This window comes from Haliotis asinina, chromosome 5, assembly GCF_037392515.1.
Source record: "Haliotis asinina isolate JCU_RB_2024 chromosome 5, JCU_Hal_asi_v2, whole genome shotgun sequence".
Lineage (NCBI taxonomy): Eukaryota > Metazoa > Mollusca > Gastropoda > Lepetellida > Haliotidae > Haliotis > Haliotis asinina.
The window spans coordinates 76,185,560-76,212,067 of NC_090284.1; the positions used below are offsets into that span (position 1 = coordinate 76,185,560).

Below are 26,508 nucleotides of genomic sequence, written 5' to 3' on the forward strand. Positions count from 1 at the left end.
AGGGATCTGGTAGATGCATTCTCTCGGGTTAGGGTGTTCACAGCTGGGTCCTTTACCGTTGGCTTTTAGGTAGGTCTTGATGGTCTTGCCGCTGGAGAAGGTGACATCGATGCTGGCTTTGGTCTTGATGAGGCGTGATATCTGATGACTGATGGGGCCAAAGTAAGGTATTGTCTATGGATTCCAGATATGTTTCTTGTAAACTTAATGCCAATGGCCAATATGAATTAAGAGCTGCAAGTCATTAAAAATGCTCTTCAGTTCCACTGTACAACACATGAAGACATTACCTCTCGACCCTTTCTTTGATTGCAATGTGTCCCCTAAATTTTGTCTGCCATCCATGTCTTCAAAGGAATCCACTTTGATCATACAAATGGATCTTGAGATATTTGGGGACTTTCTTATTTGGTCCACGTGTAATTAGTCTGAACTACAGCACGTTGTCGGACAGGTCGTACAAAACGCCAGAGTAAGGACTGCGGGCATCTTGATACTCATTTAGAAGATATTCTTCCATCCTAAAATATGTCTTTTGTGTTTCAGTTTAACAATTTGCATTCATGTTATACTGTCGGAAATTTGCCTATCGCCACAGATCACACAAATATGGATCTTTGACACTGTTTCCTCTTTTCGCACTGTCACCACCACAGCGATTACAAGCAGCTTGTTGTTCACGTGTTCCTGAGTCATGACCATATTGCTGACATGTACAGCATCTCATTGGATTAAGGATGTACATAGCCTACTTTGACGATACTACATTCTGTTTCTAAACATTCTGGAATTCTAGGAAGACCAAAAGAAAACAGATACGTATTGGTATGAATGATCTCACCATTTCCTTTTGAAGTGAAACACTTTACAACATTTTGTCTTTTCAGTTGTAAAAGGATGTCATAACACTGATGAAACGGCCTCTCTCTCGCCCTATTGCCTTACAACGGTTAGGAGACCAATGAGGTGAGCGTACAACTGGAACACAAGCGTCTTGATGGGAGAAGAATAATTGCTTGTCTGTGTCTCTTGCATTTTTAGTATCGAATCACTGCGTAATCTTTTAGCATTCACAGTATCTCCTGTTATACATTACTTATATAACGTTCTTAACAGGAAACCGATTGCGTTTTAGTGGGCTGCCGTCTAAAGTAGAGATTACCAAGAATTGAGGCCAGTTTTCACTTGCCAAAGGACTGTCATTCTCAATATCCAAATAATCTTGACATTCATGAGAATGTTTTCTCTTATGGGTTCCAATTTAGTGTACACCCCTGGCTTCCCATGGACCGTGGACTGTCAACGAAGGTGGTGTCACATAATGCCAGGCTGGTATACTTAGGCAGTGTCATATAATGTGCCACCAGACCGGCCCATGAACCAACTAGCATGTGTGACTCTAGGACATTACTCTTGTATTTGTTAACAGTGAACAGATAATGAATTTCAATATATTACTTGACCAAGTCCCTAAATAATCAGTGGAACGATTGATAGAGTCCATTCTGTCACCCGTCTATGTGAGGTAAGGGTCGAAGTGGTGCATAGAGCAAGGGAACGCTATTCTGGGAACCAGTGCCATCGGTCAGAGGTACTCAGTATTGATAAATTGTCAACACATATGTGTGAAGGCCACATGTGGTCAGTATTTCAGTACTGATGCATTGTCAACACATATGTGTGAAGGTCACAGGTGCTCAGTATTTCAGTATTGATAAATTGTCAACATGTGTGTGAAGGTCTCAGGTACTCAGTATTACTAAACTGTCAACACAAGAGCGTGACAACTGCATGTTATCAATATTGTTTAACTGTCAACACAGGTGTGTGAAGGCCTCAGGTACTTACCGGGGCCTGGCCCTTGCACCTGCTGTGTACAAACAGTACTGTAAAGTTATTAATGACAGACTCTATTCCTAGGCTGAAAGTAATGATCTCATCAGTGATGTCCAAAACGGATTTCGCCGCGGCCGCTCTACGCGAGACTATATAGGAACACTAACATCTTTCATCCTGACAAGGAAACTGCTAAGGAAATCTACGTTTGTAGCCTTCATCGATTTCAAGAACGCGAATGATGGCATAAATCGGAAGAAACTACGGGAAAGAATTATAAACGTGGCGTCCAAGGAAGAATGCTGCCAGCAATTAAATCATTATACCACAACGTTCAGTGGACAGTTAGAGTAAATCATCTACAAACAGTTTATTTCAACATAACCAGGAAGCCAAAACAGGGCTGTATATTATCTCCGCTGCTGTTTAACCTGTACATAGACGACCTCACCAATAATATCAACGGAGCTGGAAAATGTGTGATCTGTGGAGGACAGTATATAAGTTTGCTAGCTTATGCAGGTGACATAGCGCTGCTTGTTGAGAATGAGGACGATCTCAACATATTACTCCCCGTTCTTGACAAATGGTGTAATACAAACAAGATGATAGTGAACCAATATAAATCCAATGCTGTTCACCTCAGATGTCCTTCAATAACAAGAATATGTGCTGCGTTTACTTGTGGAGACAAGACTGGAAGTAGTTGACAGTTATCAGTACCCAGGTGTGCTCCTCACCCAGCATCTGAACTACCAGCACGTGGCAAAGGCAGCAGCTAAATCCTTCAGCAGAGCTGTCGGTCTCTTGATTTCCAAAATCCAAACGTTTTGGGTCACTACCTTTTAATGTTTTAACCAAACTATATGACACTATGGTGTGGCCAATCATCGAGTACGGGTCGTCAATCTGGGGCACATCTACATTTTCATCCAACTTAACAGTAAACAAAGATTCGGGATGGATTCCACCTATTGTCCGGCAATGGTCTGCTGTAGCAAGACAGTGGGTTAGACTCAAGAACATGCGAGAGACAAGAATAAAATAAAACGTTCATATGGTCTGACAGCATCAGGATGACATGCTGGGCTCGAAGAATAAAAGTGTTCATGAAGGACTATAGTCTTGTCCATCTAATAATAGCACACCAAACTGAGTCCCGGTTACTTGTAAGAACTGTTAATTTACTAGTTGTTTTAATGGCTGCAAATCCAACTGGCGTAAAATATGAAGAAACGAGGAACGGACAAAAAAACAAGTTGCGAAACTACAGACATTTTATACTCGATTTCTGCGCAGTCATATTTATACGCCCCGCGAAGCGCGTTTGCAAAATTTCGTTTTGGTGTCGCCCCTCTGAGGATTAAGAGGAAAAAAGAGCAGAAGAAAAAGTATGTTTCAACTGCAATGAAACTGAGGACAAATTTCACACGCTGTTACGATGTCCAGTATACGAAGAGGAAAGACATGAGCATTTTAAGGAAAATGCCCAGATATATCCCACTTCTACAAACTTTGCTAATATTTTACGTAGTTTTTAGTGATTGCATTATTGTTTTACACACTGCCAGAACCTGCAATCTTATCTTATCGAAACGACGTTTCCTTTTATATTTCTAATTATTCTGTTTTACGTTTGTGCTTATTGACAGCATTATATGCGTTTACAACTGTACATGTATTCATACTTCGATACTTAGCTATATTTTTATTAGTCCAGAGTCTCTCATAAGTCACTAAGTGATTGGTTGTGTACTTTTGCCTTAGTGCATTGCCTTTTTCTGTATGTATCAATCTACTGTAAGTACACAAGCGAGACTGTAATAAAATCGAACAAAACAAGTGTGTGACATATTAATATTTTATCTCTATTTAACAATGTTAACAAAGAATGAATCTATCACCAAAGAAATGTTATGGAAAGTATGGGATCCAGGGTTATCATTATAATCATAATCAGAATCATCGTCATCACCATCAACGAATACTCTCCAAACCTGTCCTGGAATCACCCCCAAATTATGTCATCAAACTTAATAAGTTTAGTTTGAACCCATACATATTATGAGCAATTTGAAAGGTCGTGGATACACAATCGACACCGGACCATGCAGTCGAATGCCAACAGTTGGACAGTATATACACTCATAAATAGTTTATAGCCTTTGCTACATCATCCATAAAAATACTTCAGCTATTTGTTTCCAGAAGACAACTTTTAAACAGCACGTGATTGTGAACATTGGTAAATACGCACTGAAGATGAGATAATCTTGTTTCCTAAATAATGTACACTGACTACTAAAGATACTATGCTTCTAACACTAAGCATAAATATGTATGCACTGATGCGGTTGTTGCAGCTTTATTCTTACAATGGGTTTTTCGCACTCTCTTTACTGCGTTCAATAGTAAATGTTACGGAATATGCAATTTTTAAGGAATGTTGTGTTAATATACATTTGTGTCAGAAACTATCCACTACGCGTCTGTCTGTGGGACATTCATAACGCTACGGAATACAGTTGATGTCCAAGTAGGCCAAACTGTTAAGTAAGGTTAAATATGTTGGCCCAATCCAGTTGTGCTTTTCCGAAGGCGTCAGCAACTTCCGGTCGTTGACTCCTTCCTCTACAACGTCATCTTAGCAATGTTGAAGCCGCAGCCAAGGCGCAGTCTCTCCACTGTCAGCGGCGCAACTGAAACAGTTGGAATGCATTAATGCAAAGCAAGTTGTCGAAGTGACGTTTCTATTTCAGACGTGCTCCTCCTGTTTGAACCTATTTGTGGAACGAATCTTTCCAGCATGGAACATCAGTATACTTTCTTACATAATATATGAGTCGGATGTGGATCATTCTCAGTCAGGTTTGTGTGATGACCAGGCTTGTGTGTAGGTTCGAATCCCGGATGGGTCACAACCCCCTAAACGTATTTGCATCTAAGATTTGTCCGACATATACCATACGGACTTGCTAAAAGGTGTTAAGTATTCATATTTACTGTACGTTGGGAAGTATGCTCATGTTTTATTGATCAATTATTCTAATCGATGTTGCATCCATTTGAATGTGATTATGTAGCAAAATTTACCTGAAGGTTGGAATTCTGAGGAACCGGTAATGTCGAGGTGGGCTGCCTCCATGGCCTGTTTCAGAGAATAGAACGCCCCGGACGACAGTACAATGGGGGGCTCGCCAGACGCTGTGAAAGGTAACAGAACTGCGTGAATCGCCAGCATGCTAACAAACATGGCGAATAGCTATTAATATTGGTGTCTAACATGGATGTTCCACACTTCGGTTAAAAACGTGTATTTCTATAACTTCCGTTGGGTAGAATTCAACGTTTAACGTAATGTTGAATTGAGCGTTGCTGGTTCTCACGCGTCAGAGGATTGTTAGGAAGTCAATTCGACGAATCAAACCCGTGACTAGAGCATATTGGGACGATTATGACAGCATACTGGGAAAATCTGCGTTAGCCGACAGCAGTTTTGAAGATTCTTGTCCTAAGCCACCACTTCTCTTGGTATGTCTCACCTTTTGATCCCCTGATTCCGAGCGGGTTACGAGTATCCGCTAACAGCTTGATCCTCCAGTCTATAGGGACATCTTTAGCCAATGGAGGTTTGTATTCCTAACAAAAGATAAGAACATAAAAGTGAGGTAGTATTACTCATTATGACCAGTGCGTTTTTCGTACTTATATTACATATTCAGGAATCTATGGTATTTAATTTCTGGTTCCTCGTGATAGTGCTGGAATATCGCATCAAGCGACATAAACGCAACGCAACTCTATGATATATTACTGACATATCATGAAACTTCTCTGCTAATAGAAATGTAAAATGTTGACTGCAGTTTCCTGCAGTTTTGGAAAGTGAGATACTTGCCCAAGTGCCATCGTTCAGTACGCCTCCTGTCTTCGAGTCGTACTTCACTTCCTCAAACATGAACCCTCCCACCCCCATGAGGTATGCACCCTCTATCTGACCAATGTCAATGGTTGGGTTCAGACTGAAATATAACAAGATACTGAACTTGTACAAACTCATTAATGTATGAGTCATTCACAAAAGTTGCAGCTATCTGCTGTACAAAAAACAACATAATTCAAATACAAAATAATCAGTCACTATTTTCACTAACCTTATCCACACTGTCTCAAATGAAAAAGTGAAATCTGCTGGCACTTTTCAATGTTCTTGATATTTCTGATTGATTTCTGACAATGTCTTACTCTTTAAATCATAAAACATTTACTTTCAAGTCCTGTTATATAATAGACAGTATCGTTATGCCAAGACACTCTATGTTGTTGGAAAAAAAATATGTGAAATAAATTTGAAAAACTATTTCATTGTAACAAAAATCTTTAATCTATCTGTAATGAAAGAAAGAGTTCTTTGCGTGTTACCCTCAGAAGTATAGTAAGTGTTACATGTTATATCCATATCTCCAAATAAGGTGACTAACAAGGACATGTTTGTTACAGAGAAGACAATTCGACTGTATATTTAGTTCGGATAAGAAGATAAGAATCAGTCGCACTGATGATAAGCTAGGTTCATATCAATCGATTTCTAAAAGTATTGTTTTACCATACTTATAGACCAAAATATATACTCTGTATGTTAAAGACATTTTTCCTGTATACAAGAGAAAAAGGGTGTTATTTAATTCAAATTTCACATTGAAAATCACAAACATCTGCCAGGAGAGGGAAAAAGGTTTCTTCTTTTCAACTATTCCAGAAACAATATTTTTTAGATGAAACTTCGTGAACAGCAGACGCCTGATGTTAGAATGACTCGTATAGGCAATCTGGTGTATGAACACACTTTGAAATGTAGCATGAATTCTGTTGTTAACGTTGTTTCACACACCATTGTTTGTTTTAGTCGATCTCCCACCCACGGCCACAACACCCACGCCCCCGGTCCATTTCCTACCACACAAAGGTCACACCCCTACCCATGCCTCGCCATGCAAACACATTACCCATGCTCCATCACACCCATACCCCCACCATATCAGTTTCCGCACCCCGCCCTCAACTTGCCACTATCGACGCTGATATTAACTTGAAGTGGGCAACGTTACCACGTACCTTTCCCCGCAGTCGAACAGAATATCAACTCTCCGTATCTGACTCTCCCCGGTGAGAACATCCAGCTCTACTTCAGTGACTGCCGCCGAGTAGGAGAAGTACTGGAACATCCCAGGACCGTCATGTTTCTTGGGGACAAACCTAGAGAAGGAAGAGGTGGAGTTAGCACAATCGCTTGGTCACTGATGGATAGCCATGTCAGTGCACTGATTTTGTTCCGGGAAGAGTCGAAGAAATGAATTGAGGTTTTAAAGTTCCATACTTCTGAAAAGTATTTGGAATGTTAAAGAAGGGTGGGTATAGACGGGTATACATTTCGTTGGTTTTGGGCTGACAATATGAAGATGGTAAGTCGAGTCCTGTATGGAAATGGCACGATTCTTTACTACTTGCCTTGTTCCAGTGGATATTACTGTCAACTTCAGTTTATATTCTGGATTCAATAACGGGCTTGTTTCAATTTTCTCAACTACGACGTATTGTCCCAAACCAAAAATGTACATTATTGTTGATTTGCATGCATCTGTGTGCTCTTCTTCTGATTTCACAATGTAGTTTTGTCAATGCCAAGTTTTCAGTGCACCTTTCAGTTTCACTTTGGGAATCACCTTGCAACAAAATGCAATGAAGGTTCAAGAGTTCATTGTAAGGTTTCATCAGTGTACCAAAACATCATTATGCCCGATTAAAACTATGAAATACTGGGGTTGTGTACATATCTGCATATCTTAAAGGAGTTGATTACATGTCAGCATGTCTTAGAGGGTTTTTTACATGTAAGCATGAGTTAGAGGGGCTGTTCACTTGTTAGAATGAGCGAGAGGATTGTTTACACGTCGGCGTGTGTTTGAGGAGTTGTTTATATATCAGCATGCCATAGAGGGGTTGTTTACATGTCAGAATGTGTGAGAGGGGTTGTTTACATGTCAGAATGTGTGAGAGGGGTTGTTTACATGTCAGAATGTGTGAGAGGGGTTGTTTACATGTCAGAATGTGTAAGAGGGGTTGTTTACATGTTAGCATATGCAAGAGGGGCTGTTTACACGTCCGCATGTTTTAGAGGGCCTGTTTGCATCGCTCTAGCTTATATTGCCGACGTACTTGTGTTTGGCAGTGAGGTCGACGTTGGCGAGGCTGGCAACACCGATGATGTTCTTCCAGTCGTAGTCTGGATGCTTGGCCCGGAATGGCTGCAATCTTTCATTCAGTGTCTCACAACAAGTTATGGCGGACTGAAAGGTATACTAGACTCATCAAACCCATTCCAGGGTCCTCTCTGGCGTATTGCAAAGACTTGAAATGTTTAAACAAGTTCAAAACTGATTTGGTTTAATGGTACATCTTCAATTGTTGAAACGTGCTGTTTACGGGGATGTCGGGGCAGTAAATTGAATTAAATGAAAAAGGAACAGCGATTTGACGGTGTAGAACAAATTGCATATTGAATATCAGAAACCAATCCCCTACTGAAACCACATATGTAAATATTAATGATAATCCACTCCATACACTGGTCTGCAATATTAACCAAGTCAGAATTCGATGTTGTCAGACTGACCTGGACGGCATGCTCACTGGAAACACTGCCACCTGTGCCGGAGTTGTTAGCAGCCAAGTGGGAGTTGACATGTCGCATTCGCACCATGCTGAGGGGTATACCCAGCGTGTTCGCCACCGCCTGCAGCACCTACAACAACAACATTCAGTGAAAACTGGGCACAGTGTCATTTTTCATGAATTTAATAGCCCGGGGTGGTTTGATGTAGTACCTGTTTTATTATATTTACAGATTTAGATAGGAATGCAGTAGAGAGGGTTTGGGTGATTCTGGCACAGTCAGGCTGGTAGGGCTCATCATGCATCAGCTCAGGGCCCTGTCCCGTCTACACGCAGCCCAGACAATGAAATGGGCTTCCAAGAGTTTTCCAGAGTATATGAAGGCTCCCCACCACTGCAGCCTTCTGCATTACCCAGAGTGTCAGGCGGGTTGTGTTCCCGATGAAGAACCCAGGCACTCTCCTGATCTGCCCCAAGAGATCAGGAGGTACTAAACCAAGGGCTCCAGAACAATGGGGAGCCTGATGACAGTGTACTTGGGACGCAAGCGAGGCATTTCAATTTCAACGTCCGCGTATTTATAATGCTTTTCCTGAATCTTGCCAATCACTTAGCTGTCAAAAGGGACAGAAAATACAATGATATAAATAAATTCATCAGCTTTATCAAAAACGATAAGGTCAGGTTTGTTATTTCTGAGACTGTGTATGGGCCTATTCCAAAGAAGAACTCCCTGGACATGTTCAGGGTCGTACAATGGATGGACCTCGGAGTCAAAGCTACAGGCATGGCGGAGAAGATAGTAAAAGCAGTGAGCCATGTCAACATGTCTTTTAAGATATCACGTTTTTGCCAAAGAAGGGCATCCACTGACAGTCTATGTAAATCCATTGCACAATCGAAATTTCATGTTAACGTTTGATTAAGAATCTCATTCTGGCGATTGCAAGAGAGAGGAGACAAAGAGGAAGCCCTTAGTTTCACATCTGAGACCAGCCAACTTCATCCAGGCGAAGGATCGTCCGATAAATATGTGCAAACATACAATATAAAATTCCATTATGAAGAGCTTCCACATTAATGGAAACCCGACCCCCAGAACTGATTGCCATATAAAAACGATTAAGAGAGGAGCGAGGGTGGTGGACTCTGTTACAAGACATCATCCTTCTGGTCAAGACTCCGGATGTCTTGCTGTGTCCAATCAACTACTCCAAAGGAACAGGAAGGATCTGGCACAGCAAAAGTATTGTGGCTTTGACTTTGTTTCGAACATTTAGCTCAGACCTCCAGATATTCTTTAAACGAGACTTATACTCGGTCCCAAGTTTATCTTGAATCTGGGCATTCTGGGGCTTCCAACGAACCTATATTCCAAGATAGGTGTAGACCTGATCTTCCATAATATGATCAATAACTCCTCCCACTTGTAACTTGAACGATCCATCATTAGTTACCTTGAATGAAGAGTGTTACATTTGTCGAGTCCAAATGCATGTCAATATCATTAGAAAAGGAATCTACAAAGAGAGACCTGTTCTTTCAAATCGGTATCTTCTTTGGCAAGAAGCCCAATGTCACTGATGTAGACAATATGAGTGAAAGGTGTTGGGGATCTGTGCTGAGGAGGTCCGAGATGGTAACCCTCCTCACTATTGACCAGAAAACACAAAGGATTTAAAGACAGACAAAAAAGCAAAGGACTGAAGGAGTCATCCTGAAATATTCCTTTTCTGATTAGAACAGATTCCAGCAACTCATTAAAGACTTTAGTAAATCAGGTAGTTGATCAGGAAGCTCTATATTCTATAAAGAGATCTCAGAATCCATTCGTGAGAGACAGATTCATATGCTTCCCTGTAGTCAATCCAGTACATAGTGACGTCGTGGTGGTATAGTTTAGCCTCTTCCAAAGTCCACAAAAGGTTATCCTAGCACGCCCAATACCCCTTTCTCGCCCCTTCTGCTCTCATTAAACTATGTCATCGAAAGAGCAGTAAGATTACACTAGGTTCGTCAAACACGTGTGAATAATTTGTACTGTATATTCAAACATGTGATAAGTTTTGGAGATCAGGATCATAGTAAAAGGCACCACTTCAAGATCTGCCTCACATGCCTGCCAAGTTTTATTGAAAGATATCAAGTTTTCGAGTTGTTGTCGGGAAACAAAGCCCATCCCTCCTTTCTGAGACTAATTCGGAATCTTTTCCCTGGAAACTGGGAAGAATAGAAATGAGAAACATCTGCAAATAGCGAAAAATGCCACTTCAAGATCTGCCTCATATGTCTGCCACGTTTTGCTGAAAAATATGAGTTTCGAGTTGTTCTACGGGAAACGAAACCCATTTATCCCTCCATTTTGAGTCTAAGTCTGAATCGTTTCCATGGAAACCGGGAAAATAATAAATGACCAAAAAATAAGTAAATAGCAAAAGGCACAACTTGTTCTATTTGATGATATATTTACCATGTTCTGAAAAAAATATTGAACAGTTTTGGAGAAACGAAACCCACCCTTCCCTTTAGACTAAATCCAAAACGTTTCCATGTGTTGTATAGATGGCGAAATAGTCCTATTTTTATGACGTCATCAAACACCTGCGTGACCACATGTCGTCAATGACCTTGGAAAACACTAACCTTATTTTTCACCACGACCTTGAGCGGTCCTCACAGTCAGGGGTATATTTTCAGGTCAGACGCCTAGCAACCATACAGATAGATGAACTGGTTTGACAGTGAGAATATAAAAACCCCTTTCATTTTGGATCATACGTCAGTTTCATTCCTGAATACACATCACATCCAGATCTCTCTCTCTCCCTCTTGAAAATGGAAGCCCTTCACCGGAATAGCCTGAGGAAGAATTATTCTGGCCTCGAGCAAGCGATACAGACAGTAGAAGAGGTGGTCGACAGACTGGTACAGTTTGGAGTGCTTACCATCTTCATGAAAGCTGAGATTTTTGAGAAACCACAGAAGTCTTTTGATCGGGTCAGAGAACGCATGTCCATATTACCTAGACGAGGCCCACAACCCCTGGAGGAATGCGGAGAGATACAGGCCATGGCATTGCTGGGACTAGAGACAGACAAGACCGAATATAATGATGGTCGTTACCTATCTACGGACAGTATCCCACTCAAACCTCAACCACAGTTCCAAGAACGGCTGAATTCTTTTCAGTCTTGGCCTGTACAGATGAAACAAAGTCCTTCCTCGTCACGTGGCACGGGCAGGATTTGTGTACTTGCTCAGAGGAGATTCTTGCAAGTGTGTTCAATGTGGCTTCATTCTCAAGAACTGAGAAGTCGATGATAACCTTGGCGTGAACATGAAAAGTGGTCTCCAAACTGTCCGTACTTGGCCCTGGTAGGAGTCCCTCAAAAAGAGATGGCCCGCTGGGGTAGTCATCTGGATTTACATGTTTAAGAGATAGACTGGATGTGTTTGTGACTATATGGTTGTCATTGGTTGATATAAATGTCCTAACACAAGGTAGATGCAAGTACAGCAGAGTGGCGCAGTGGAAGCACACTGGGCTCAAAACTCTCAGAGGACCGTGGATTGAAACCAAGCTCTGTTCCTTTTTGAACACGAGGGGAATTCTATATAAAGAGCTACGAGGACAATCTAGCTTCATTAAGCTGTGAACCCGTGATAGTGACATTTTATCTGCAACTGCCAGTATTCAAATGCAACAAGGAAATGGACAGGAGATACTGGAGACCCTATTTGGATGACCCCAAGAAATGGACCAAATATTACTACTTGCAGGCCAAGGGCTATCCCAATCCCTTTACGAATGTAGACGACTATGTGATCTATTACGAGAAACAAGGGGTCAGGATGGACCTACCCACGTCTACAGACACGTTTGCTCTCACGTCTCCCACCCAACAAGTCGTTCAACAGGCGAAAGCCAAGTTGAAGGAAAATGTTGTCGTCCACAGGGAAAACACCATGGAAGCAGTGCCCACAAAACGAATGAATGCAGGTTTTTAAATACAAACAAAAGGCTAAATGTGTCATTTGTAGTAGGACTGTCGCCGTGTGAACATGTATTCCTGTCCCGTGTGCTCCAAACAATATGTTTGGGCTCATGACTTGTCCCGTCTTATTCGAACAAAATATTCTGGAGATCATCTCAAGCAGCAGCAGCAGCAGCAAAAGCAGAAGCAAATGCAGCAGCAAAAGCAGCAGCTACACGTGGGTGATGAATTTAGGTTGCAACACCCGTTTACCATGATTGTTTCTGGGCCCACCTCCTGTGGAAAAACCTACTTGGTGAAGCAGCTTCTAGAAAGATTGAACATTAAACCATATTCCGAACGTATTCTATGGCTCTACAAACGATGGCAGCCCTTGTATAACATCATTCAAAGTCGTGTTTATCCCTACGTTGAATTCCATGACGGCATTCCTTCTGACCTGGAAAAGGATGCGTTTCTGGACCCCCAGGTCGTGAACGTCGTTGTGCTTGATGACTTAATGTCCACAGTCAGCAAAGATCCTCGCATTACCGATCTGTTTACAGAAGGAAGTCATCATCGGAATCTCTCAGTAATTGCCTTGAACCAAAACTTAAATTACAGTAAGGATCCCACACAACGAAGAAACTGTCATTATCTACTTCTGTTCAATAATCCTATTGATCAACAACCAATCATGACTTTGGCGAGACAGGTGTATCCAGGACACACAGACCATTTCATGGACCAGCTTCAAAGGGCTACCCAGAAGCCTTATGGACAATTGCTGCTTGATCTAAAACCCCAAACACCTCCCCATTTGCGACTTTGTCCTAATGCGTTCAGTTTAAGAGGAAGCCTCCAAGCTAGGACGATTCAGTCAGAGTTCGACGTTCATCGCTAACAAACGTGTGAAGAACAGCTCTCAGCCATGCCATCTTGTGATGAAAGCGGACTCATGTTTCAAGATCCTTCTGATTTGCAAAAACAAACTGGTGTCCCGAAAAGTCCAATGGGGGCCTTCCTGGAATACCCCAAATTAAAAGGAAATGGGAGGAAGACAACTCTGATGTGAAGAGACCACGTTGTCTGTCAGAATGTGTTTAGCAGTAACCATAACTTACAACGACATCTACACGGCAAGCAATGTCCTGAAATGGAACGCGATGATTATGATGATGATGAATCATTAAGCGATGTCAACAACAGGATAAGTAAGATAACTGATCTCGAAGAGCAAGGTATCCGGCAAATGTATTCACGTACACGTTAGCTGAATAGAGATGTACTGGATGAGAAACGCCAGCTGTACACGAAGGGAGGTTTTAGCGAGGACGTAATCCAAACCAGACTGAAAAAACTAACCTGGATCGCGTTTAAGGAGACGTATGCTCGTTTTATTACTTATCTATATCATATGCAGTGGGGCCCAAGGACACAATGAATATTAACAGAAGTAAAAGATAGCAATAATATGTAAGATGATGTGTTTTCCAAATTGCTCAAATACAAGGCCTGGGTGGAGGGGATGACTGAGGATGATGATGATACAGACACCCTATCTAAGACAGAGAGCGAAGGACAGGAGGATGAGGAAGGACACAAGGTGTGTGCCAAGTGAATGCTCCCCATGGAGTTGTCCATTGAGCATGGGAACATGCAGCTATTTACACCAATGCGTGATCTGACACTGTAAAACTTTCCCCAATGGAAATGTAAGGAAGCGCACGTACGCGGCAGGTATAGGACTCAGTTACAACAAAAGCTATACATCACTATATGAGTATATTCAAATGATTCATTTATGTTTGTTTTAGAATGTGTTATCATGAGGCGTTCATTCAATCCTATTTAGAGCAAATTCATTATTCCATCCTAGTAACACTGCGAACAGCCTCGTACGCATACACTCAATGCTGTGACATGATAGCTCCTCCTCGCTAGAGCAATGTGGGTCACCACATGTTTAAATGCAGCCTAGCATTGCTTTAAGCCGACCCTAAAGGTTAAACTCGTTGAAACTCAAACTAAAAGTGCTTTATGGTTCAACCTCTTTATTGTACAAGGTCACAACGTTGTGACCTCACCTGAAGAAGAGACTAGAATCGTTGTGACCTTGTATAATAAAGAAGTTGAACCATAAAGCACTTATAGTTTGATTCCTCCAACTTCTAAATGCCTTTGAAACAACTCGTTGAAACTCGTTATTGTATGGCAATACTGTCTAGTCTAGCGCGGGGCAGTACATGAACGGTTTGTGATAAAACTTATTAGAGACTTGCGCCAGTCTACCCAAGACTTGTCGGCGCTAATATGAGGCGGTGACTGAAAGATACACAGATGTGTATTTTCATCTCATGTGCTTTGGTGGTTGATTCATTCCATACAATCACAAACATATGAGGTTTGGGTTTTACATGTCAATATCATCCTTGAATTCGCATCTCCAGCATTGGATACACCGGTTTAGAATAAAACAAAAGTGTTGACATTCCCCGGCACAATACCATTAGGATACGGAAAGTAACCATGTCATAACGGTAAGTCATTTTGTTTTGTTTAAACATGTACTATGGCAAATGTGTCCATAAGCCGGCGAACTATTTACATCTATGTATGCTTCATCTCTGAATATGTATGGATCCAAACAAACCACAGCAGGCAGAAAATATAACATGGGAGAGAACAATTTGAGGAGATATCATACGACCATTTGGCTGAGTGAGCTCTCTCGGCTGCAAGCTGAGAGTGCACCATGCCTCAACGTCGCGCACTTTGAGATATGCGACAGAAAAGGTGATTGAATATGTAAACATGTAAACATGGTGTAAAGACATGTCAAGTGATTATCCTCAGCGGAGTTCAAATGAAAACCGGATGAAACTAGTTTGTAGACCAGTAAGTATTGATACTTGCTGATTGTTCCAAATCAATGGGGTGATGGTGTGATGTGTCATACCGGTTCCCACGACGGGGTGTGAGCCAGGTGTTTAATTAGGTCATTGGAGCGCCTGAGTTCGATACTGTACGGTGATTGATGCAAATGAATGGCGTGATATGATGGTGTGATGTGTCATACCGATTCCCACGGGGGGTACGCGCTCTTTGACTTCCGCGAAGTGAGGTCACGCAGGTGTTTGATGACGTCATAAACAACGGGACTATTTTGCCATCTATAAAGAAAACAAAAATGCCAAATATATGTAAATACGCACCAACATAGGTTCTGTTGGTTATATCTACCGATTTCTGAACGGTTTTTGAGTTATGCTCGGGAAATAAAATGTTTATGGACGGACGAGGCGTCGACTATATCCCCCCACATTACATGTACGGGAATAAGAACTGGGATCATGGGCTTTATGAAACCTCCTTGCAGGTGATTTTTGCTTAAGTGGTTAGACAAGTTCTCACTCTTATCTAAATATAAAACTTTGCAACCTATCGGGCTTACACGAAAAAATGGCTTGTTACGCGTCTGGACATGACAAGCATCGAGCTACGCAACCGGGTGTGGTTGACATGATTGTACCGGACCAACCCGGTCTGTTAGTCCCCTGATCTTCACCGACATGTCAAAGTACTGTGTGCATGAACTAGAAGAATATATCACTGAAATACACTGGGCACAAACGAAGTCCATTATCAACACTGCATTCTCACTCACGCGTATATGAGGTAGATACAAGATAAACCATCGACAGTAACCTCCCAGGAGCCCATTATAGAATTGATAGACATCCGTCCGTCCAAGTACTTCGGGAAATCAAGAGTGTTTTCGTCAGATATGTCTCGGAATCAACATACTGTCGGAAATACTACTCTTTTGCATTTGTATCTACAATTTATGTGGTTGATATGTGAAAATGTGAAATATCTGTTAAACTAAGTTTGGCATAGTCTCAGTGGCAGGGAGATAATGAAAAAGGAGACGCGAAGAAGGACTTCACTGTGGAGTGATTGACGGAGTACTGAACCCAAAGCGACTTATCTGGAAGAGAGCATGACGTAATGCACATTAGTGAGCGATGGCATTGTGTTACAAAGGACACCCCTTCAATACCCGTTTTGAAATTAGACTTAGCTTCACTAAATGACAGCTGGCGGGAATAATATAACTTTACTACTGAAACTTTTAACGATGGAGTTACCATAGTGTCTCACTATCACCATAAAAACAAACCAGAAGGAGGGGTCGTCTCAAAACCAAACCAGGACGGGTGTCGCAGTCGGTGGTTGAGGTCGGGCGGGGGTATAGAGATATCAGCTAAGATAGGATAAATCTATATGGGAATTAAAATTTGGAAGTAAACGGCATAACAATTTACAAATATTATCTAGTCCTGTGGATCTACGGGTGGTCATGCCACCAAAATATTTGACACATTTAATACGATGGCTGTTTTAAGTTTTCTGTGAGCATCGTACTCTGAGATGACCCTTGTGCCTGTTGGCATCACATGCATTTCTTCCCAGGTGAGTCGACAGTCCGTCACCATATCTGACTGAGCGACCTGATTACCATCTATAGTCTATCTATTGCTATAGCAGCTATTAGCATTTTTGCCCGATTTTACGAGTAAACATGCAGTTGCGAAAATCATATTACGCATCCACCTGAACGCCCAGTTAGATGGATGTGAGTTATTTCGACATATGCTATATGCAGTTGTGTACCTTTGTAGAAATACAGCCTACAACAGTTGTTTTTTTCAGTTTCCGACAGTTCTTTAGTTCCAGCACCAGCACCATCGCATACACATGTCCGACTGAATAGTGACAGAAATAGTTACACGAGTTTCCACGAGTTGGGTATAAAACGTTTCTCAGCCACGGTTCATGGCTGGCTGGTATCTCTGTTTCGTGGTGCAGACCAATGCTCATGCTGTTGATCATTGGATTATTTTGTCCAGACCCGGTTATTCACCGACCGCCACCATATAGCCGGAATATTGCTGAGTGCGGTGTGAAACTAAACTCACTCATTCACTCCCTCTGCTTTGTGGAGAATGGATATTGATTGCTTCCGACATGAAAATATGGTAATTGCTTTTCATTTTCTAATTTCCCTGATTTTCTAATCACATTTATAGACATACGTATATTGCAGTGTAAACTGGATGTTGACACACATCCGATTTTGGTAATTTCATTCAAAGTTTTTGTGATTATGTGCTTAAAGTCACTGGACTGGGCGTGACGTGACTGGATGCGAGGAGATTATATTGTTACCTTTGTGTATAGTCCCTGTCCCATCTCCACACCCCCTTGGGAGACGGTGACAGTGCCATCTCTGGCGTAAATGGCAACATCTACAGACACCCCGGCACCGATGTAGAAGAATCCGTATTTAGCTGGTGTCATGGTGATGCCACGTTTCTTCCAGAGGTTTCCCTGAAGACCAAAAACAACTGTGTCTGGACTAGACAAACTAGCGTGGATATAATGGCCATCAGTTCATGCACGTGGGATACGATGACGTACGGTAACCATATCAGCTGGTCTGACAACCCCAAGTTGTACATGTGAGTGTACTAAGAAAACTGCAAGTGCACCCCAAGCTGTACACGTGAGTGTACTAAGAAAACTTCAAGTTGACCAGGGGACCCTCTGTCACCATATTCTCTTTATTTTTGTTGCTGAAATACTTGGTTGTATAATTAGAAATAATATATGAGAACATATAGAGCATTGTTATTGACAATAATGAGTATAAATTAAACCAATACGCTAACGACACGGAACTATTTCTAGACAACGAAGCTTAAAGGCTGCTATTGATGAAAATAATCTATTTTATAAACTGTCAGCACTTAAAATACATATTAATAAGACAAAAGCAATAAGGACTGGATCAAAGAGAAATAGTATGGAAATATTATGTGTTTGAAGTCTTGGGAATTAAACTCAACACAGATCTTAACAGTCTGTGGGTAATCAATACAAGAAAAGGATGAGACGAGATAAATAGACTGCTGTCACAATGGAGGAAAAGACACTTGACACTGATCGCTAAAATAACTCTCATAAAATCTTTGGCTTTGTCAAAACTTGTCCATATATTCAGTACTTTGCCTAATCCTCCTAAAGACTTCATTACTTCATTGGAGAACATTATTTTTTAAATTCATATGGAAGGACAAACCTGATAAAATCAAAAGGACCAATTTGAGCAGAGTACACAAAAATGGTGGTTTAAGGATATTTGACATTGTAACTTTTGTGGAGCTCTGAAACAAGCTAACCTTAGATCTTATTGTAGAAAAGCAACAGTTGAAAATCCCTGTAATATTCCTTTTGATGTCATTTTAAAAGCTGGGGCAAATGTTGACCAAATAACACACATCGACAACCCTTATTGGAGGGAAATTTTGAAAGAGTGGAACAAGTATTGTGAAAAGAGTCATGTGAGTTCTGATAATATTTACGAAAACCTAGCTCAACCACTATGGTTTAACCATAATTTCAAAAACCCAACACATTCCAATAAACACTGGGCAAGAAACGGCATTCTTTCTCTGTGTCAATACGGTTTTTTTATCATTTGACAGGCTGGAGGAAATGTATAACATTAAAGGCATTAAACCTGGACTATTTGCATGCCTTGAATATACTTCCTGATTCTTGGAAAGAAATATACTATTAGACAGTCTAAAAATATCATCCAAATTTTTGATTTACTCATATTTGAGTGTCACTGGAATTTATTGAGATCATGCGAAGGAGCTAGAATTTTTTATGACGCCTTGATTTCCGATCTAGATTTACCTAAACTCTGTCTTAAATGGCAATAATCTTTTGGTAAGTTTTACAAGGTATTATCTACACTAAAAATGAACTGTTTAAAATGAAACTTGTTGACAATACTGTTTGCTGTTTTTTGTAATGAGCTGATTGAGAATAATTGTCACGTTTATTGGGAATGTAGAGTAACACAAGCATTCTGGAATGAACTTGAAGCCTGGATGAATGATCATACTGAGAATAGACTTAAAATAACAAAGGATTTGGTTTGGAACATTATACGCAGACAGATTACTAAATCATATTATTCTTTCTGCCAAAAAGTATGTTCATTCATGTTGGATTAATCAATATACTCCAAAACCTCAAAAGTTCATGTTTATTTTGAAAGAAATTTTCAATGTAGAAAAGTTCATCGCGATAAAACATAATAGTCTCCAAAGTCCTTAACAGAAAGTGGAAATTTATATTCCCAACTCAACAACGAAATTTGTCTATATTCGGTCATTTTCTTATGTGAAAATGTTGATTTTTGTGTACTTTACAACCCTACCTACCAAACTGTAAACTGGGAACTGGTATCTCAATGATGTACCCTTGGGAACAATAAAAATATCATTAAAAAAACTGCAAGTCCACCCCAAGCCATGCATGTGAGTGTAATCAGAAAATTGTAGGTATTGACACGACCAGTTTCACCTTTATCTTCACCTTTTCATGCATTCAAAACAATGACCATACTGCGACGTAACGTGGAAGTCACGACCGGTGAGCCGTGACATATCAGTCAGTACTTCCGCTATGGCTACCATTACCATTACTTTACCATTACCCTATGTCGTCCCTATAGCAGTTTTACCCATGTAGTTTACACACTTAATTAGACGTAGGCTTTGATTGCGTGCATGCGTGAATATCTTGATCTTACGAGTAGCATCCGTCAAGTGCACATTGGGACAAACCTTGTTGAAGGTGTCGACTTCTCCCCGTCGTTTGTCGAACTCCGACGTTTGTCTCAGCTGTTGCCACAACTTGCCTAGCGTGCAGTCCTTGAGTTCGTGGCCAAGTATGTCCGTCTGGGAACAGACACAGTGAGTAGATACCTGGATCTTACTTCACTTTATTTCTAAATATCATTCTTACCCTGGGTACTGCTATTACTGGGAGCTTGGCTAGTGCGTGTGTATTATTTTGTTATTGAATTACTACTGCAGCAGTGTTTCATATTTTCATTGTGAATTAGACTGATTGGTAAACTATGTCAAATCGATTTGTTGCATTGTTTCACATACATGAATTTATTTGCGAAGTTTCAGCTTGGATATTAACACCCATAAAGATCCTGTGCACCACGTGACGTCATGCACATACAGATGCCCAATGTAACGCCATGTGCGTGCAGACATCTTACCTGACCTTCTTTGTAAAGGTTGACCTCTTTCACATCAGCTGCAACTTTGCCGAGACTTTTGGCCACATTTTCCAAAACAGACTCAATTAGGAATCCGGCTGGGTAGGGACCTGAACAAGGATAACACTATATACTTCCATATATGGTATGTCGTTACAAAGGTAAGAGGAAAACAGCACGTGTTGCGTGTAAATATTTCAGGAAATACCACGGGGTGGAACAGCAGAAATTGTACCCATGTGGGGAATTGAACCGTGGCCTTCAAAGTGACGAGGAAACACTTTAACCACAAGGCTACACCCTTGAATCTGACATCAATGTAATGAAATGCCAGTGTAAAAAATGTCCGTAATAAATAAATGACTAAATGTAAACGCCTTTCAAGACAACACGTGTAAGAACGTCATTCCGGCTGATTCAAGTAAGACAAGGGCAAACAGCATAAGTTTTTATTATAATACCTGGTCCACGCATTGGCTGCCCAGGCGCTCTGTTGGTTTTACAGAGAATTATTTTCACTCTCCAGTTGGGGATGTGGTAACCTGGAACATAAGTAACAAACGTACATGTCCGGCCAAAAAGTCGTTTAAGAAAAGACAGATTTATCCCTAAAACTGTTAAGTTGGATTTCATAAGCCTGCTTGGCTTCTGAAGGCTAAGCACATTGTCGTGGATCAAACACCAAAGGTCACAGCATCCAGCAGTGGCTTCTAGGTAATACAACGTGCCAAAACAAGTGACTGGAACACAGTCTCAGAGGCACAGATTGTTCCTGTAGGGGAAACTTACCTTGGTCAATGTGAGTTAGGATTTCGTGATACATGATGGCAAAGTTTGCAGTGTGGCCACAATTCACGTAAATTTCGAAAGAGATGACGTCGATGCGGCCGCTGTCGTCGAATCCCACCTGTTACAGAAGTCAGAATTATTCAAGGTCCACATAGGAAAAAACACACTATATTCTAGGCATGTACACCACGTATGTTACGCGACTGTTTAAGTACAAGTTGATGTTTCTATTAAAAGGTCTTAAACACCACCGTATTTCATCACATCGACAACTTCGGTTGTAACTAACTCAAAGTATAAAGCACAATAGGACACACATCTTACGTGGCTAATTAGGAAACTGACCTTTATATTCCTCGTCAATCGTGCACGAAAACATTCACGAAACGGTATTTCTATAGGTGAAAGCTGCGTGTACCAGTGTGTTTGGGTGCGTTTGTGTGGAAGGTAAGGGGCAATAAGTTGCTTAATCCGTACTTTTAGGTGATCATGAAGCTGTCGTACAACATATCGTGCGAAGACCCTTTTCAGAACTAAGGGCAAGGTAGTAGTTCTGAGGACTCAGCTATCAAGACGATGAGACAGTTCGGGCTCACCAACACCCGACCATGGCACAACAAAGGGGGTAACTTGGACTAAACTCATCATACCCCGATCCCTACCAAAGGTGTCAAGATACTGTCGCAATCTACTTACCTCATACTTCGCTGACAGAGCAGGTCTTTTCCCGTTCATTCTCATAGACGCCGACAGGCCAACATTACACTTCACCGGCCTGGGAATATTCAAGTTGTATATAATAATATATAACAATGCTATTGTGAAATTGTAGGTTACAATCTGCCGTAATATGTGTAAGTAGGTACATACTCACCGGTTAAGTTTATAAGCGCTCACGCCAGCTGCAGCAGCAACAGGGATGGAGCAAAGGGCCTTACCTCCGAATGCCCCACCCACTCGAGGAGTGCAAATGTTGAAGCTGAACACAGAAAATATTCAACGATTTACGTCCAGGTTTTCTTTAATGGATACATCATTTACAGCACACGTATGTATTGCTTGTTATGGAAACATTTGGTTTTAAAATGAGTGGATATGCCAGAGGTGTTGATGTACATTGACAAAATCTGATGGCATATTTGAACCCATGTAATGTTTTTGTCCTCAATGCTTTTCCCAAGAGTTCATATCTCAACAAAGTGGATCCTTAAACATGTCTGTTTTACAGTTTGCTAAATGAGCTCTGTCTATGTATATTAATATCGTGTTTTCAGTTCTATGTAGGTGGTCGGAAAAACAATATTTTAATCAGTGTTCAACTTCCAGTGACGACACTTACAGTCGAATTTAAGAATCGTAAAATACCCTTTACTTACTTTGTCGGAACTCAAAACGAAATGTGTCTGATACATACTAGTTGAGGGGTTGCCAAGGACTGAGGAGAGGATTGCTTGAGCAAAATCGGTGCCTTGGGAGGAAGTGTACACGTCTAGACGGTCTTCAGCAGGGACTGCCAGCGCCACCTGCAGGAAGCAGTGAAACACTTGCATTCATAAGGTGGCACATATGTATATGGAATTTTGTCCTAAATGCAACACGTTAGAAATAAATACTAGAGTATGGGCAACTTACGTTATTTTCCATGTAGAAATGATAAAGGCCTCCTTGCCTGCACTCGCCTATCAGTTTGCGAGAAGCCTTGCTCAGTGCATCTGAAGTGAAATAGGTTTCATCATTCTGTGTGAAGAGTTGTCATTGTAGGTCCTTACCAATAGCGAATGACTCTTATCCACTTTGTACTCAGTTTCCTAACACCCAAAATGACGTCCGCACCACTAAGCTGACTGCTACTGACAAACGAATACCTTATAGGGTATACTTCATAACGATTGGAACCAGCGAACAAACCACGCTTGCCGAGGCAGAAATACCACAGCGGTGTTGGTCGGAGGCTGGCAGTTCTCTGTAGCTGATTCATCTGACATCTCAGAGTCAAATGAGAGTACGTGTCATTGTAACTGAATGTAATATATACATATTTAAAACAGCAGTGATACTCCATTTTAAAACATAATTTCGTCCGGTATAGTTGTATAATGAGATCATTAGATATCTAAAGGCCATATCCGCATTCTGTATGTAACCATTGCGATCGACAAGTAATGTTTTTGTGGTAATACCTATCTTCATGGGCCTACTCTGTTTTCAGATACCAGTTATTTCGTTTTCGATGTGGAATCATTTTTGGAAGTTAATTTTCCATGGAATAAGGAGTATTGTGTTTGGCGATCTGCGTCCATGGAGGAAACCGGAAAGTAAATTATATAAAACATCCCTTTTCATAGAATCTGAGATGTTGGAGTTACAATGCACATACGGTTTTCCACTGGTTTAACATGTTATGGAGTAACCCTAGGAGTCTTCGGCAATAACTATTAACTGTTGAGTGTTAGTAGCAACCATGGCTACGGTCGTCTTTACCTTCAGGGTCTCCGTTTTTATGATCCACCATAGGGTTGGCATGGTAACTCTCCTCTCTAATGGCGTCTTCGATGGTGACGATGGCGGGTTTAACGTCTTTGTAAGTGACCTTCACCTTGTCTGCTGCTGCGTCAGCAAGCGCCTGGGATTCTGAAGAAAATACATTCACACTTACCATCCTTCAAGCCATCCCCACATGTCAAAGGAGGTATAATAGTTTTTTACGTCACTTCTTCATTTCAAACACATAGACCAATTCTTCATACATGGATGGGCAACATTGATGTGGTGTTCCTGGTAGGTAAATCGTACATAACAGTCTTTATATATAGCCATGGTGTAAGAATTAAAGAACGCCAAACCTCAGCAAAGAACAAAGACTCTAACGCGTCAAAGCCACATCAAGCCCCCCTTCCATAGACCAAGTGTCCTGACATAACTGTACTCATGTACAGGAGAGAAAGAAGAAGATTGCTACTTAAATGTCACACGTTATATATCATGAAAAAACACCGTAAAATTCTGGCGTGAACTAAAGTACAACATCGGACCAGTTCGGCCTATGAGACACTAAATTGCATATAAACACAAAAGTTCAAGTTAGTAAATTACTAGCTACTATAGTTGGTGTAACAGTGTAGTATCAAATTAACGTAATATAACTGAGATTGCTAAGTTGGTCCCCGACGTTACAGGAAGAACACACTGAAGGTAAATAGTGAAAAGGTAGGTTAAGTTAACGACGCCTAAATTTGTGTAGGGGAGGGCGGCTGCTTCTGTAATATAGTGGCTGTCTGATAATGAGAGTTACCTGGTCCACAAGCGTGTACTGTGTACAGGAAGGGTATACTACCGTGACAGCGTTCCATAATAACCCGAATAAAAACTACAGCGTGCCAAGGAAATAATTTCATTACTGTTACATTTACTACACATGCGTTCTTCCAAAAGGGTCTTTGGTCGTTCAAATATGCCCAGTAATGTACCGCAACGGAATATTGGAAATATACTACGTTGCAAATTGTCTAAAACAAGTGCTGACATAGTGTGTAACTATTCTACATTACAGTACTACACACCACTGCTCGATAATGGTGTAACTAGACATAACCAGCTATTTGTTTTTTATTTATGGGACTTTTTCAACACAATTTGGTGTGTTACTAGAATGAAGTTTCAATAACAACAAAACGCTTTGATTTTCAAATTAAAAAATGTACTAAAAAGTTCTTAGATTTACAAGACACCCACCCTGAGAATAAAGCCAATTGTTTTTTGTTTGTTTGTTTGTTTGTTTGTTTTTTGAGTGTTTTTGGTTAGGAACATTTTAGAAATATTTCTGCACTTTGAAAAGATACGTTTCAGTATTCTAGTTTTGTAATGGTATCCTGACTGTCCATTTTGGTGATGACAGGCATATATTTACAACATACAGTGTTGAAATCTGGCCTTGTAAGAGTAGCCCCATATCGATAATTTTAAAGCTTTTTTGTCTTTTTATACAAAGTGTTCATGATTGCTGTCTAAAGGTGACTAAAACATCATCAAAATAAGCATATACATTCATTGTCATGGTACAACAGGCCTTTCTCTCCCAAAAGGGTGACAGTAAAATTTATGAAAAAGAATATTTTGCAGCTTTTATTTTATATATAACCTTAAAATTTGAAGGTCATGTGATACAAACATATGTAAATGTATTTAGAAGAATATCTAGTGTTCTGCCTTTAACATTTTACATGAAATTTTACGTGGAGCTAGGGCAAGTGATAATTTATCAAAATACACTTTGTTTTCGACACAAAAAATATTAGCATTCACACACCCTTTCCATCAAAAAGTTACCTCATTTCTTTCCAACCATATACGTGCTAGGGTAATTTTAAAAAATATTTCTACGCTTCTGAAAAATATTGGTATGCATTGTACTTGTTTATTGGCACCAAGTCTTTGTTTTTTGCAACAAAAGAAATATATCTAACACGTACAACTTCGAAATTTGTAACTGACGGAGTAGTGCCCAACTCAGCTGTTTCAACACCATCATAAACATATGACATGTAGTAATGGCTAGAAAAAGACAATAACTGTATACAAGGCAAGTTTGATGCTAACACAAGTTTGTCAAAATAAGTAAAAACCAAGTAAAACATAAGGACTTCTTGCTCCTTTCTTAAGACAGGAGCAACCACATAAACTTTCAATAACAACATAGTGCCACAACAAATTGAATAAATAAAGTTTTATATCCCACAACATAATCCATAAAATAATTACATATATATCACTGGGTTGAAAACTAAATTTGGCCCCAGTAACAAATAATTCTCAGCTAAGCCCTTTTATGCCATTTACAGTATCTCATACATGATGGCTTGACACCATATCTGATGTTTAGAGGTCAGGGATGAGGTCTGTTTTGGATGTGATCATAGACACCCTAGGCAAATACATTCCAGCAAATACAGTTTCAGTTGCAATTATCCGGGGGGCTTAGTTTAATGTACAACATACGAAGAAATATTGTTATTTCTTGAAAGAGTACCTGGTCCTGCTCTTTCAACTCTATCACAAATTATCAATGCATAGCACGTATAAATG

General features: G+C 40.5%; 1 pseudogene; it reads right to left on the bottom strand.

The window, feature by feature from the left end:
- Nucleotides 1–3,683: 3,683 nt before the first annotated feature.
- LOC137285286 (uncharacterized) overlaps nt 3,684–26,508 on the bottom strand; it is a 39,682-nt pseudogene continuing 16,857 nt past the window's right edge.